Source organism: Corvus moneduloides, chromosome 13 (genome assembly GCF_009650955.1).
Source record: "Corvus moneduloides isolate bCorMon1 chromosome 13, bCorMon1.pri, whole genome shotgun sequence".
NCBI lineage: Eukaryota > Metazoa > Chordata > Aves > Passeriformes > Corvidae > Corvus > Corvus moneduloides.
The window spans coordinates 13,886,288-13,900,034 of NC_045488.1; the positions used below are offsets into that span (position 1 = coordinate 13,886,288).

General features: G+C 40.1%; 1 long non-coding RNA gene across 1 annotated transcript in view; it reads left to right on the forward strand.

Moving 5' to 3' along the window:
- Nucleotides 1-8,054: 8,054 nt before the first annotated feature.
- Nucleotides 8,055-13,747, forward strand: part of LOC116450669 — a 125,541-nt gene continuing 119,848 nt past the window's right edge. Inside the window, exons 1-2 of the long non-coding RNA XR_004242908.1 lie at nt 8,055-9,227; nt 11,540-11,641. This is a non-coding gene — a long non-coding RNA (uncharacterized LOC116450669). The remainder of the gene's footprint in view (nt 9,228-11,539; nt 11,642-13,747) is intronic.

The following is a 13,747-nucleotide window of genomic DNA, read 5'->3' on the forward strand; positions in this document are numbered from 1 at the left end:
AAACCATACCCAGATGCTACTGATTGATGAATCAAAAGCTGAGTGGGAAGCCACGGCAAAAGCTGGTCATGGTCCATGAGCAGCCCCAGGCAATAGTTTCGGGGTTTCTGTGTGGAACTCGCAGACACACCACAAGCTGGCAGCCTTTAGCAGCCTCCCGGAGGTCAGTCCTGAGCAGCCCGAATTGGAGGTGTGGATGTGGCTGCTGGTTTGTTTCTTTGCGCGGCTCCATTGCAGGGCCAGCTCTCTGGATCCAGGAGCCTGGAACCTCAGTCATGTGCCATGCTGGGTTTTGCCAGTGAAAATTATCTGTAGTAGGACCCAGTTCAGAACATTTCTGGCATAGTTTGGGTGGTGTCTGGCTCATTCTCTGCCTACAGCAAATTAGTGCCTGCAAGGAACGTCCTTGGGCCAGGGAGATTGCAACCAGCCTTTTACCACAAATGAATATGAAAGGCATAAAGAGGACAAGCTGAGAGAGTCCTGTGTTGGAAGAAAGTGTGCCCTACCCTGGGGACTCTACTGTAGGAAAAGGTAGCTTTTCTCAGCTCTCCCAGCCCTGCTTCTTTTTCAGAGCAGTATAAGAAAGAAGCATAATTTCTCCAAACTATTTTGTAAGCGCAAATTTTTCAGGGTATAGGTGTTGCATGTTGTGGCCTTGTATTTTCCCTTAGTTTGTGGTTTACAGGTTTTTTCGCAAATTCACTGCTTTTAGGGTGGTATGTGTGGAGATGACCATTGAGATTTCCTGGTCTCCTAATGTTTGGGTTTAGGTTGTGAACTCCCATGTTCTGGGAGGGAAAGGGAAGTAGAAAACACAGCTGTGTGAAAACATTTATTTTGTTGTGGTATTTTTTTCTTTTTCGGTCAGCTAATGATTGTGTTTTATTCTCATTCTCTGCAGTGCTAGGTCACTGCTGCCACTGTTGTGGGCAAACGTTAGCTGACTGCAGCCCAAACATTTTACAATCACACTCACTTTTCATGGGATATGAATGCACAACTGCATTTGACTCCTTTGTAAATCCATGCTGTAATTATTATTATGTATGCAAAGCTTTAGAAGCATTTAGTCATCTCTTGTTTAAAGCAACTGTTCTGATCATTTGGTTATTAAGCTTTTACTACATTGCCCCTTGATTTGGTGAAGCACGAAAGCTTCACTGTAATACTGACTTGAAGTCAAAGTTGGATTCCTCTAGGAACATTTATTTGCAAGTGCTGTTGAACTGGGATATTGGCTCTGTGTTTTGTTTAATCTGTGTGCAAGGGAATTTGCGAATAAGAGCTGTGAACCAGTTACTGGATGTGAGGAGACACAAATGAGCACAGTGAAATGTGTGTGGGAAGCAAATTGATTTTCAACTTGCTAGAATCATTGAGCTAAGTGTTTCACTTCTAATCACCTAAACATGAGTGTATGTGTCCTCCAGCAGTAAGTTTAAGAGATTTCTTGACAGGAAAATTTGTAAGAATTTGTATTGACACCCTCATTGCTTTTCTTTCAGGTTTGATATTGGGGACCATAATTGTGTCATGCATGAATTGGCAGATCTCCACTGAAATCATGACTGATATGAGTGGAGCCATAATGCTTAATGAACATATTCCTATTTCCTCCCTCTCTCCACACAGCTGGTATTAATGTACTTGCTTATTAGATCAAGACAGTGATATAATGTGGCAAGTGGTTGCAGTCCAAGGTTTGCCAAGTCTCCGAAGCTGAGCACTTGATAGGAGATACTCTTTGTACACTTGTGAATAGAAATTTCAGTTGTAACATTTCTGTATTTTTTCCTTTTTTTTTTTTTTCCCTGAAAAATGTTTTCTCACTTGTTACTTGATTGCAGTAACATATACATTAAATTTACTCAGCGAGTAGTCAGACAGTGGTGGGAGTACTGCAGCTCTGGCTGTAACAGCACGAGATTTCCTGCACCCATCTCTGAATTGAAGCTGTCATCTACACTGCCCAACCTGTGCTGCACTGGGCACAAATACTGTGACAAAGCTTGCCCTGCAGAATCACAACTGAATCTGGAGGTGCAATGACACCATTTGTAGGAGATCTTAGGGAGAATGACTCTCTGCAAGGCTGAATGCTCAGCTATTAGGGCTTTGCCTGGTAGATGGATACACCTTCCCAAACTGACAGTGTAGGGAGAGTAAATTACATAGTCAATGAGCGTTACATTTCCAAGTTATTTAGGCACTTTTCCATTGAAGTTGCAAGGTGCCTGTCTCTTACAGATCAATGAGAACTAAAATTCCTCACCAAGAGAGGAACCTGGTGTTAGTACCTGGGTGCTAACTTGAAAACATGAAATAGCATTGGCACTCTTCTTCAGCCATCTTATGGCTCTACTTCCACTTATATTGAATTAATGTTTATTTTCTTCTGTTTTCTTACAAATCTTTGAAAATGAATCTTCCAGAATTTGCCTACAACAAAATGAACCCCCTGATTTTGGGTAACAGATAACCTAGCTCATGTTTATATATATATATATATATATAACCTGGCTATTATTTGTATTTGAATGTATGAAACCTTCAGCGACTGTGATAAGCTCTTTCTGTTTAAGTCACTGTTACGAGTGGTCTGTGTTGTCTCCTGGTTACTATAAAAGTCTTGATGTAATTCTGGTTTCCAGAGTTACAGATCCATCAATTCCATTTGTAATTATGTGTGAAATTACTTTGTCATTGACTTTCCCCCTGCTTTTTCCTTATGGGAAAAAAAACAAAACCCAACCCAAGCCACACGGATTCACAAAACTTTTCTTGTATGTAATAATATTTTCTTTACTGACACAGTTTTTTTCATATTGATTAGAAGTTCCTATTCCTTGGTTTCACATGTCTTTCTCAGAACTGCTTTAAGTTGGCATTGTACTGATTATAGTACTGCTTAAATGATAGCTGATGATAAATATTATCCTTGCACAGACATTGGGCATCTTCATGTGTCATGTCTGCAGACCAGTTTTTTTGCCTGCACGGCAGATTTTTGTGGCTGTGAGCCAGGAATTTTAATGAAAGAAAACATCAAAGATGCAAAAGAAATGAGAATATTAGTCAAGGAAGATACACAGTGATGCTCTCTGATAACCCCTAGTAATTGACATTAGAACTATGTGGGAGCAACTTAAATAAACATCTGGACACTGAGTTTAGACATTTCCAGTGACAAAACCCAGACAGATCTTCTGGACTTGCAATAATAAATATTTCAGCGCAGTCCACATGAATCAACTTAGAATTCTGTTTTCAATTATTCTAGTTTTATAAATATATCATAGTTAATTATTCAGGGATACAGTTTCTTTTGAAGATTAAGGAATTTGATGTTTGCTTCATTCACGTAAAGTTCCATTTTTTATTTGTATCAAACTTACTTCTGTTTGTACAAAAACAATAGTGCAAGCTTGCCAGAAGCCATTAAAGTAGAATGCAACTGAACTTTTCCTGGGGTGGAAGGGCCTTTTCTGAAATTCCTGGCAGTGCACTGTACTTCATTCCAGTTATGATAACACTTAAATTGTGCTGAAAAGAAAATGATAAATAATAATTTTTAAAAGTTATTCTTAATATTTGAAAGATGTTGTCTTTATCTTTTTTACTTTTGGTAATGTGATAGTGCTAAGAATGTGGTATCCCTTACAAACAGTGAAGAGATATTTTTATCCACCGAAGTATTTTAAAAAGGTAGCAATGAAGCGACAAGACTGAATGAAATACTGTTTGTAGTCCAGATCTGATCCTGGTATTACAACTGTGATGAGTCAATGGCTAGCAAAAGCATGCTCAGTTTTTGGTTTTTCTCTATATTCCTTAGAGAAGCCTCTACTGTGGGCTATAATTGCAAAACCACTTACTTTGGGAGGAGTGAATCATGTGTCTGAGGTTGAACAGTTATTTCCACATATTATTAAAACTACTCCATTCATTGCAGTGAAAAAAAAAAAATTATAATTTTGAGATGATCTGTACCTTTGTTGCTGGGTGCCCTGGACAAAATGAAGAATTCTTCTGTAGCGTGTTCAGGATTTAGTAATCTTCAATTTCCACTTTCAGTTTAATTTATGCTTCCCCACAGCCCAGCCTGTCAACATCAGCACATTTCTGCAGTTTCCTACCCTGGCTGTCACTAGCAGGAGCACAAGTGTAAGCTGGCTGCCAACATTATTGAGTCACTGGCTGAGTTGTGCTATACCACTGGATTAAGAAAGTTTTAGGGGACTACTGTGCTAGTGTGAACTACAGGTCATCATCCCTTTCAGAGGTGGGAGAGGCAGACATGTTGAGTACAATTCAGAAAGTCTCTCTTGTGCTAGCTGACAAAGTTGTTCCTGCGTCAGACTGGGCTCGTGTGGCAGTTCAGGTTAGAAGGGACCTGAGGAGAGCTCCTGGCCAGGCTCCTGCACAAAGCAGTCAGTTCTGAGGCCAGATGATATTGCTCAGGGCCTTAATCCAGACTGGTTTTGGAAACCTCCAAGGATGGAGACCATGCAATCTCTCAGGATAATCTGTTCCCAAGTATGACTGTCCTCCTGTGAGGCTGGGAACAAAGCCTCTCTTGTTTCAGTTTATGCCTGGCTCTCTCTTTTGATGATGACCGTATAGGTACTGGAGAAAGCTGTTCAATCGCCTTGAGGTCTCCCCTTCTCCAAGCTGAACAGGTACACTGCTGGCTCAAGCAGCTTGCTCTTTACCAAGATCCTCAGAGCCCTTTCAGCAGGGCTACTCCACAGCTTGTCATTTCTGGGCAAATCATAGGCATGTTAGAAAGTTGTAGGCTGACAAGTGTATTGTATTTGGTTCTGTTACAGCTCTCCCAAATTAATAAAATATGTTTTCTGCTTTCATATTTTGAAAACAAAAAAAGTAACCTAGACTCAGATCAGGGTAGCCATGCTATCCGAAACTTCACTGTTAATTAAAACAAGGCAATTTGTGCTATGTAACCCTTTCTACACACTATAAACGTGATGGATAACGAAGCACAGTGAAAGCCATAAATCAACCTTGAGTTTGATAATCTAATAAGAGCATCTCTTTGGCAGTTTCACCTCTTGCTCGTTGATCTATAGCTTAGTAGTTAATTTTCCTTAATTTTATCCTTGTATTTATTAGAATACCTAATTCTTTATTGCTAAAACTATGCACCGGAAATTTGTAGTGTTATAGTTCAGAAAGTGCAAACTACTCATTGTTACAGGAACACAGAGGAGGAAGACAAATTATTTAGAGGTTTATAACTCAGAGAGGTGCACTTGAGGAAGGACAGGGAATAAAGTGGAATGGATAAATCTAAGGGGAAAATGTAGGTTGTGAATATTAAGCAGATCTTGTAACAGAGGAATTATCTGTTGAATGATCTCCCATGGGAAAGTGTTCAGTTCTCATCTGCAGGTGCTCACAGAGCACTGACTGCAGAGAACAGCTCTGCACTGAAGGGGTAAATGGATAATTGTGATGTGGGGATGTGCTGCTGCTGTGTGTGTGCTGCCCATGCCATGACTGCAGCATTCCCCTCTTACAGGGCAGCCACTCTTTGCAGTTGTATTCATAGTTAAAACCTGAGGGTGTGGTTTGGACATCTTAACTCTCATGGAATTTAAGGGAAATTGCTCATCAGATCTTGAATCTGAAATACACTGACAGTTCTGAATTCTTCCTCCGGTTTTGTTTTCTGATCTTGCTAAAAGGATGGGGCAGTATGGGTAAATGCTTTGCTTATCAGCTCTGCCCCGTTCCAACACTGATTACTTTTTCCCAATAATGAAAAACGCTGATAAAAAACAGTAATAAAATTAGCTTCAAATCATTTGTAGCAGATGAAAATTCTCTTTATGCATTCTTTTGGTGCTTTGTCTACAGGCAAAAGAGTTCAAGCTCTGTCTTGACCCTTTGTTTAACTCAAACTACCATACGGTAGAGAGGAAATGAAGTTTATAGGTTTGTACTTAATGGCTGTTGAGACACTTGACATGTACATTTAGAATGCTAACTCATTTATCTATTTAGGTATTTTTATTTCCTAAATCATTCTTAAGTTTTGTAGAGATTCAAAGATAAAAAACTTCTAGGTAGTACATACATTACAAGCTGACTTTTGTGCTCATGTGCCACATACTTATATGCAGAGAAATTTTTAAAATGAAAAGAAAGCAAGATGTAGAAAAAGTAAATATTTCATTAGATGGTAAAGTTATCACTTACTACTTTATAAATAGCACTTTGTTTAAAACAAGCAATCAAACCCCACAACCGAAACCAAAACCAACACAGCAAAGAGCATATGTTGTTATAAGGTTATCAGAATCTTCCTGAAAAAAGAGTACAAGTCAGGTATATTAGCCAGATGTTGAGAAGAGCTCTGTTCTCTATCTTGCAAGCAGTTCTCAGGGTTATCAATCGTGTTTGGCTTTTAGCATAAAGGTAATTGGTGAAGCACCATGTCATATTTCATCCATTATGCCTGTCTTATGAGGTATCACACACTTCTTCCTAGAATAGGGGCTCCCTCTCCTCAGAGATCAGACTGTGCTTTTACTAGTGGAATGGGTCTGTGGGATACTGTCACCTGAACTGCACTTTTCCTATCTTTAAAAACAGGGAGATAAGAGATAAAGTTTCATAGGTCTGGAGAGAGCAGCAGTTTGTATTTCAGTCTGTGTCACATCTGTCTAACTTGTGTATGTTGTCCATAACTCTGCCACAGCTTTGGAGGGAAGTGCTCCAGAGGACTTGGTGTGCTCTTTTTTGTGCATTAGTGTGTAAGAAAGGATAGCTCCAAAATATTTGGAGGCTCTAAGAATCAGTGATGTAGAGATTAGGATAAAAACCCAAGACACCTTTTCCAGATGTGTAAGGAAGGACAGCATGGCACTCATTCTTAAACCTAGCCTACACTTATGTTTGCTAAACTGATGTCTAAGTAAATAGCTTTACTAGTGGAGTAGAGGAGACATGAGTCGGATTACACTTTATCACAAAACTTGATATGAAATCCATACTTTGTTGCCTGGACAGTGCAGTGAGATGGATATCTGTGGTAGTAATATAAGAGGATGTTTGTAGGAGTGCTATATGTCACAGGGCTCCCCTGGATCAAATAGCATTTAAATACATTGTACACGGGCTTTGATCAAGGACCATGGGGCCATGTCTAGCCCATGGAGAACCAGGAGACCTCCTTACAGCCTATCACTGCAGCAGGAAATGTTTTGCTAGGTTATGGTTTTCTATTATTAATACGGGTGCTGTATAATACAGGATCACCCAACAGTACTAGTTAAACCAGGATACTGTGTGGATACACAACTTACTCCTGTTTTCGATTTAGCTGGAGCAGCCCCAGAGTGATGGTTATGCTGCCTTTATGATTCTTTGCCACCTGTGTAAGGACAATACTCAACCTGGCACACAGCCTGCCAGGAGAGCAGTGTTTTTCCGAACAGCAGAAACAACTGAGACTCATGTGATCAGTCTGAATCAGTGTTGCCATTTGTTTCACCTGTCCAGTAGTGCTTTGTTTGTGGTTGGACTAGGTGCTTAAACCCAGGTGATGATTGATTGAGCTATGTCCTCAGGAAAGTCTCAATCTGTGCTTCTGTCTGAAGAGCTGATGTCCCCTCTGTGACCACCCTGTTCCCCACTGCAGAGCTGTGCCATACAAGGCATTTTGTGGCTTTTGTCGTTGTGCCAATGTTTCAAGACTGCCATTTAAACCCTAAGGTAGAGAGAAACCAATTTTTCTTTTTTTCCTGCCCACAAAAATGGCCTTGTTTGGGACTTGTTTTAGGGCTTGAAATTGTAACTAGTGTTTTCTATAATTAGTGCACTCCTACTGTAATGCCATGAGATACCAGTGTGGCAGCAGGCAGCACCCTAGAACCCTGCCTGGCTTGACAGGGCAATCGTAGCAATGGAATCTCATTAGTGCAAGCTCTGCTTGGGTTAATGAAGACCTGCTAATGAGCAATGTGCTAGGTAGTGTAACCTCATGTCAGTAGAGTAACCAAGCATGATAACGTTTGAAAACTAAGAGGGTTTGAAAACATCTTTTGATATTTTTATTGACAGCCTTGCCTGATCCTCTAATCTGTTCCCATTGCTTGAGGAATACAGTTGGCCTGTTTGTAGCTTCTGACTAACAGCTTAACTCCAACTCTAACACAATTTTCTGTGGATCTATGATGTTCTGTCAAGCTGATATCATCATGTAATTAAATATCTAGTTTTGTCATGATACTTTAATTAAATATCAGACCTCCTTACGGAGCTTCAGAAGACGGGAAGCACACAAAGTGGGAGTTGCGCCCTGCAAGTCACCCCGGACTGGGGCTGTGGAGAGGACCCCAGCTCGGGGATTGTCTGTGCGGGGCGGCACAGCCCGGGGTGACGGGAACCGGAGCGGCGGCCGGGCTGGCGGCGGGTCCGGGGCTGCTCCACGCGGGAGGAGATGGCGTGGCCTCCCCCTGAGCTGCGAGGAGAAGTTCGGTGAGAGCTGAGGAAAAACTTTAAATGGGCCATAGCCTGGAGATATTGTACTCTCCCTGGCTGACAGCCTGGGCCTGGAGCGCAGCCAGGGAGGGCGGAATGGGGCCCTGGGGGTCTGCAGATATGAACAAAATAAATAACCCCGCGCAGCACCTCTTGCGCGCCCGAGCGGCCACGCGGAGCCGGCAGCGCCCTCCTCTGCGCGGCCTCCTGAGGGCACCGCGCAGCCACGTCTGCTTTCTATTATTAAAAGAGGGAAATGGGGGGGGGGGGGGGGGAAGGACCCGCAATGTAAACACTCTTACAATTGCTGCGGAAACTGGATATAACCAGGTTATTCAAAGGGAAAAAAAAAAAAAAATAAAGCCGTCTGTACATGCCAAGTTTGCCTTCACATCTGTTAATTGTAAGGGGACGATGAAAAAAAAAAAGAGAAGAAGAAATCGTGTTTTAGAGCCTAGTTCGGCAAAGGCTGTGAATGTGTACTCTCGAAAAGAGGGTTAAATCTGCTCGTGTTCCATGAAGTCCTCACACATGCCGGTGGCCGTGGAAATACACCGTGTTTTCCTGGGCTGTGCGGCGGGAGCAGCGCCGGCCCGGCCTCCATGGCCTGGGGTTCCACAGCCGAGCGCTGAGGGCGTCCGGCCCACCCTTGGCCGGGAAAGCGTCATTGTTGTATTGTCAGCACTGTGGTGCTATTATCCTGTCAGCAATGTACGGTAAGAAGAAATGAGCCCTGTTTTGAAAAATTTAAAGGACAGAAAATGCCAGTGTTGTTGCTACTATTACATTTTAGGAGTGTATTGTCTTACTATAACATTATTACGTTACTGTTATATCATCCACACCATGACATTTCTGAGTTCAGCACAGTATTTTTAACAACAAATAGTAAATCGTTTATCTCAGAAAATCTTTAGTTGAGTTTAGCATGGAGACACGTTTAAACGTCAAGACAAATCTGGTTTAGGCTCTGCATGCTCACATGTGGGCCTATCTTTGGTGGCCTATCTTAGAGAGCCACGATCCACTTCTTACTGAAATTCTGATTTCAGTAGGAAAATCTAAAAAGTCAGAATCGTTAGTTCAAACTGCAGTGTTCTGGTTTCTTGACTGTTACTTGAAAATGTCATCCCATTAGAACCACAATGGTGTCAATGCCCATTATTTTGCTGGGAACATTAAAATATTCAGTAGGGTTTGGGGGCAGTTTTGTTTGTTTTGTTGTTGTTGCTTTTTTCTTTAACACTCTATCACCTGAATCAATCATACATGAAAATCTTGGGTTCAGTTGTATAAGCTGAGTTTCTATGCCTGAAATCTGGGACATCAGCCCTAAAGGTAAATTATTTTTAAAATTCTATCACTTATAAAGAATCCAGTGCTTCTTATGTTTACAAATAAATAAATAAATCAGCCAGTTCCCATGATTTTCTGTTTGGAAATTGGCTTAATTTTTACTGTTTAGAATTGTTAATACTGAAAATAAATAGAGCAGAGGAAGAAAGCATATTCTGTGCCTGCTCAAATGAACTCTTAAGATATTTTGGTTTTCTAAGTGGTCTTTTAATTTTAAACAACATCCTATTCTTCTACAAAGATTCCTTTCATGACGTTGTTTACATGTTTTTCTAAAAGGATTTTTTTTGCTAAACTTTATTTGTCAGTAGAATAATAATTAAAATGTAAATAAATGAATACTCAATAACTGGAAAACCTTGCACACACACACCAAAAATGGTTTAAATAACATCCTGTAAAAAGTAGTCTTTACTGCATTATTGAACTGTTAAAGTTTTAAGATACAAAGCCATTATCAAATTACGACACTATCCTCCTTTCTAACATCTTTAAAGGTACATATTTTATAAGTAAGTTTACATACATATATGACACTTGGAAGCATTTGAACAAGATGCATTAATGTAATCTTTCAATGAGGTTTTGTGCATATTGCCTTGCAGAGTACTTGGGGAGCATGAGTATTTTCGAAGATATCTGTGACATCTGTTCTTAATATTCTAACATCTTTCTTCCGTGTATGTTTGATAGACAACATATTTTTGGCAGTCTTTGTTATTAGGATTGCCAAAATGTTGATATTGAGTGCCTTGGTTTTCCGTGAGTGCAAGCCAGAGTGAGCCTTTTCAGAGGCTCATCTCTGGAACCAAGTTTTTTCTAGAAAGTCATGTGCTTCAACATTCTTTTTAGGTAATCAGAAATAGATTTGTAATAGAATAAGGAAATTATTTCTGTTCAGGAACAGTTGTTCGAATATGTTCTGCTCCGTCATCTTTATTTCTGATCTGTGTATTTTTAAACATAACAGTGTGTTAGAATTCCGTCCAAGTACCAGGCCATGGGATTTTGCTTCTGTAGATCCTTAACTCTCCTAAATGCCCATTGTAAATGCATTGATATGAGTGTATAAATGGCATTTAATTGAGGGATTTTCTGAGACTGAGATGTAACAGTGTTGAGCACTGTGCTGTGCAGTTTTTAGAGCTCTGAGTACAGCATGAAAGGCACAGCCATGAGTTAAGTGCCAGGGCTTCTTATAAAATATGTGAGAAGCCCCCTCTGAAAGATCCGTGTAAAGTCCAGGTCACACCAGAAAGCAGAAAGAGAAACAGTAAGGGGTACTCTGGATTAGCGATCTGACAGGAAATAAGGTTCCTGGGTATTTCTTTTAAGAAGTTAAGTGACTTTCATTTCTCTGAAATCACACCATCAAATGATTAGGTGTCTGTAGAATTCAGCTGGGATTAAATCCTCTTATTGCAGAGCCTGTTCCCTTCTGTTTGTTGAATGTCTCAGAAAAATTCATTAGCCAGGGGCCTGCAAACTGCTCTCTACTGGTGTAGGTTTATGTCCTCAGGGAAAGCTGTTACCCAGTTTAGCAAACCTCAGGGAAAGGGAGAACATGGGTTTAAACCTATCTGATGTGTTGAAGAGAAAGATTAGTTTCCAGTTGCTCTTCAAAGCATTATTTTGGTGAAGAAGCAGTATAACTCACCTTTTCCTACTCTAGGAAGACAGACAAGGCTGCAGCTACTTTTTCTGAGGAGGCCAGTGTGAGAAATAGGAATGTATTCTGGATTAGACATGAGTGATGACTACATGAATCCTGCTGGTAAGTGCTGAACTGTATAGTCCTCCCATGTGGCATGTCAGAATGTATGTAGAAGCCAAGCTTTAGGTATGAAGAAAAATTCAAGGTGATAACTGAGGCATAGATCCTTCCATTAGAGAACAGTCAGGAGAGGGTTTCCAATCCTGTCCTGCAGTTTTTAACCTATGTGTGATTTTCAAAGCAGAACCTAAGTGGGAGCTGTGTGTGTATCAGCTTTATCAATTGGACCTACTCACCTAAAAATGTTGGAACTTAGTCCTGTGTCCAAAAATTAGTGATGGAGATATTTTATACAACAGATACATGAGCCAAAGGTCTCCTGTTTACATCTGTTTCAGAATCTGTAGAAAACAACTGTGAAAAGCTCTTGCAGACACTGAAATCCTGGCTCTGTCAAGGTCATGGGGGCATTTCATAACAACTTAGATCAAATCTTGTAATGTGATATTTAATTTTGACTGTGAAGGTTTCACTTATAGAAATATTGTGTTGCTCTATGTTACAAATATTTATTTGCCAAATTAGTTTTTATTTATAATCCTGTAAATTCAATGTAACATCAGTGATGAGAACATTGCCCCAGAAGTGGAGAAACAAGTGCCCACTCAATCATTATCACCCTGACTCACTCCAACTTTATTAGAAGGTTATGTTGTTTCTTCCCCCACGCCCCCCAAACTGCTGTTACCCAAACTGAGATAGACACACCTTTCCTGCTGTAGAATGAAATCCTTAGACATGAGACCTGTAGTAATGGTTATTGTTCTATGGCTCTATGGATGGCTATGAATTCTTTGTTCAGCATGGGGAAAGAACGTGCTTTTTAATGCACAAGATACCAGCAAAAATTTTTCTTGAATTGCTTGAATAGTGTCACTGCCATGTGTCACTGTGACAACAGACACACACATCAGAAAGTATTTCTGACTTGGTTTTTTTTGTGTACAATTCTCATAGTTGTGATATTTTTATTCCTGCCATAGTTTAGCTAAATGTTTTGTTTCCTATAGGAAACAAATGATACTACATTTTCAATATTACTTTTGGAGCACGGTTTCTTAAATCCAGTGTTTTGTACTATGTGGATTTTGGCTTCAGCTGCCACAATTTGAGGGGTTTATGTGCAGTCAGTATGAACTAGAAGTGCATCCTGATACACCTGATCCTGTGTGTCAATCTGAGCTTTCAGATTTGTAGCTGTAAGAACAAGTCTGCAGCATTTATGTAAGGGATAAAGCCATCTCCTGAAGGCCCCTTTTATCTCCTCCCTGACGTTTCCTATAATATATCTATTGACTCACTGACCTTAAATGAAGCAAGTGAATATTGATACAAGATAATAAATATGCAAGCAGGCATGAAATGCGTCTGAAAAGTAGAAGAGCAAACAACAAATAAGGGCCAAAGGAGGCTCATCCCTTTGCAAAGACGTGCAATTTGGCTTTCTCTCAGTAGATGTCAGCAGCACTACAAACTTGCCCAGTTCACCGCTTCGAGAGCCCTTCTGTTTACAATTTTTATTAGTTCACAATTTCAGATTTGCAAAGGAATATCCCATCTAAACCAGTGGAAACTATTGCCCTCCAAAGTGGGTTCAGAGACTTCTGTTCATCATCTTAGAATAATATTGTATTCTCAGTAATGCATTTTTTTCACAGAGAACTTAGAAGGGGCTTATTGCTACATTTTTAGAATTTTCTGAACATTTACCTCACATTTGCCCTCCAGGCAAATGTGAAGTAATATAAGATGTCTAATATTTTGCTTCTTTCTGTGAAGTAAATCAAAACCGTGGGAATGTTTTCATATAATTTGATTTACTCCTGTCTCCTACAATACATCTTCAACTCTGTTCAATTAACTCTCTGCCTGCTATAAGAAAAGGGTGCAATTGTATTTTGACTGAAAGCAATGGCAAGTGTTCTGTTGGATCTGTTGGGAGTTGTCAGCCCCAGAGGAGTTCACAACCACAAAGGAAGGATGTGGAAGGAAGTTTCTTGTGTGTAGAATTTTGTGTGTGTTTGGCAGGGAGAAAAAGGGTTGTTTATTTCAGTGTGTAAGGAACATTCATTTTGCTGCATATTATAAAATAAACAGAAATATTTC